Source organism: Aptenodytes forsteri, unplaced genomic scaffold, assembly GCF_000699145.1.
Source record: "Aptenodytes forsteri isolate BGI_AS27 unplaced genomic scaffold, ASM69914v1 Scaffold155, whole genome shotgun sequence".
Taxonomy (NCBI): Eukaryota; Metazoa; Chordata; class Aves; order Sphenisciformes; family Spheniscidae; genus Aptenodytes; species Aptenodytes forsteri.
Genome location: NW_008794446.1, coordinates 6,608,923 through 6,611,665, shown reverse-complemented (window position 1 = coordinate 6,611,665; position 2,743 = coordinate 6,608,923).

Here is a 2,743-nt window from a genome sequence, read left to right as displayed (position 1 = left end):
CCAGGGTACGGTTGGCTTTCTGGGCTGCGAGCACACATTGCTGGCTCATGCCCAGCTTTTCATCCACCAGTACCCCCAAGTCCTTCTCGGCAGGGCTGCCCTCAATCCCTTCATCCCCCAGCCTGTATTGATACCGGGGGTTGCCCCGACCCAGGTGCAGGACCTTGTACTTGGCCTTGTTGAACCTCATGAGGTTCACACGGGCCCACTTCTCGAGCTTGTCCAGGTCCCTCTGGATGGCATCCCGTCCCTCTAGCGAATCAACTGCACCACTCAGCTTGGTGTCATCTGCAAACTTGCTGAGAGTGCGCTCAATCACACTGTCTATGTCATTGATGAAGATATTAAACAGTACTGGTCCCAATACAGATCCTTGAGGGACATCACTTGTTACTGATCTCCATTTGGACATTGAGCTATTGACTGCAACTCTTTGGATGCGGCCATCCAGCCAATTCCATATCCAACACCCATCCATCAAACCCGTATCTCCCCAATTTAGCAACAAGGATCTTGTGTGGGACTGTGTCAAAGGCCTTACAGAAGTCCAGGTAGATGACATCAGTTGCTCATCCCTCATCCACCAACACAGTCACACCATCGTAGAAGGCCACCTGATTAGTCAGGCTGACTTTTTGGTAGTTTCTAGGGTCCTCCTTTTTACCCTTTTTAAAAATGGGTGAGATGATACAACCAGAGTTGTTACCATGATGCTAATCTAAACTTTTCCACACTAAATACACTAGAGCATATTGTTGGCCCGGGACAGGCTGGCTGAGCCCGTCCTTTTTTAATTTATTCATTCTTTCCCTCTATTTCTGGTGCTTTCCTTATCACTTCGTTGGTTTAAATTCATATGCAAGAGATGCTTCCAGCAGTGAATTGGGAGTGGGGCTTTTGTGGTGGGAAAACTGGGACTGATCTCAGCTCCACCATCATTTAGTATCATTGCCAGTCCCCTTCCCATCTAATTTTTGCCTCCCAATCCTGCCTTTCACCGGATTCTTCCTTGGCACGGTCTCTGGAGCCTGCCCCATCGCTGGCAAAGCTGCAGGAAGTTTTGCCTGACTAGAAGGGACCCAGCAACCCATCCCTGCAGGGGTGTGAAGGGTGGTTCCTTCTGGTGCAAGCCCAGAAACACGGACTTTTTTCCCCAAAAAAGGTAATTCCTTTTTCCTGCTCTTCCTCTGTCCTGTCCCTCCTTGCCCCTGCGTGCCAGAGTAGGTGTGAAAGGGGATGGAGACCCCCGAGCGCATGGCCAAGCCAGTGACCCCTGCTCTCGCTAGGGAGCTGCCACTGTGCAAGGTGGGCTTGGCGTTCCCAGCGGTGTGGGGGCCACATCTCTAGTCCTTGCTCCCTGACCATCCCTGCTCGAAGACGAGCAAGGGGAAGCTTTTGCTTTTTGGGGGCTGGAGACTTCCCAAACGCCGTGGCCACCGCAGGGGCTTTCCTGTTTTGCAGGAAAGGGTGGTCTTTGGCAGGAGTGGGAACGCAGCCAGCGCTGAGCTGGGTTTTATTGCCCTCAGGTCTTTCAAAAGGAGACGTTTGATTTGGTTAATCAACGCAGAAGGCTGCAGCGGCAATAAAACCAGCCTACAGTTGCTCTGACGGGGCTCCAGAGACCGGCACCGGGAGCGGGTAACAGCCATGGGATGGCAGGAGAGCCGGCAGCGAGCAGGGGCCACGGAGAGCTGGGAAAGCAGCGGGAAAGCTCTGGTTTTCTGCAGGAAAGCGCCGTTAGGCCCCGTTGGGACGGCACCTCCCGTGGCTGCCGGCACAGAGGGGTTATCTCAGCAGATGCACAGCAGCAAACACTTGTGGTGGTGGCAGGCAGGGGGGAGGAAGGGAAAAACTATCAAGTGCAAAATCAGGTATTTTACGTCTCTGCACTGATGGTGGTTGTGTCCCATGGACACGCTGAGGAGCCTCTGTACAGTTTCCCACGCAGCAGGAATTCTGTGGTCCCGTTTACTATGTGGCTAATGATTACAGGAAGAGTTTGTATTATTTCAGTTATGATGTACAGATAAGTGTAATATATTCCTGATAATAAATACATGCGCCAGCGCACATACGGGCCGACGCATATGAACCAGTGTGTCCTGCAGTGTTTTCTGTATGTCTGTGCACACAGAAACTGGAATAAGTGGAAAACAAAGCAAAACCCCATTAAAGAGTTACCCCATTACGGTAAAGACCGAAGCTAGACAGCCACTCAGCCTCCTGGCAGCGGGGCTGGTTGATTGGGTTACCTGACTATGGTTCACATGCTATAAATTAGATCAAAAATCCCATGGATTCATTTTCTAAGGGTGCTTCCCGTATGGCTGGGGCTCCCGGGAGACCGGGGATCATGGTCTGCAATGTTTTTATTAAGGTGTCACACTTCAGCACATGGTAAGAGGAACATTTCTGCCGGTGGTTCAGGCACGGCAGCAAACAAGCACGCTCTGCAACGTGCGGGTCACCCATGTTTCAACACGCCCTCCCCTTTGCCCTGCCCTCCCACTGAGGGCACCCAGTTCCTCAGGCTTTGCCACAAGGATTAAAAAGGGGCCCGGGCACGTCCCACCTCGGGAATGTGCCTGATAACATCCTCCTGAAAGATTTTTCACCGGGCCCCCGGTTCGCTTAGCACAGACGAAGCCGTGGGAAGGACCAGGGCTGAGAGGAGAAGGAAACCAGTGTTCGTGGGGCCACTGCCTCGTTTATCGAAGGACACACAAACAGGCTGCAAATGATG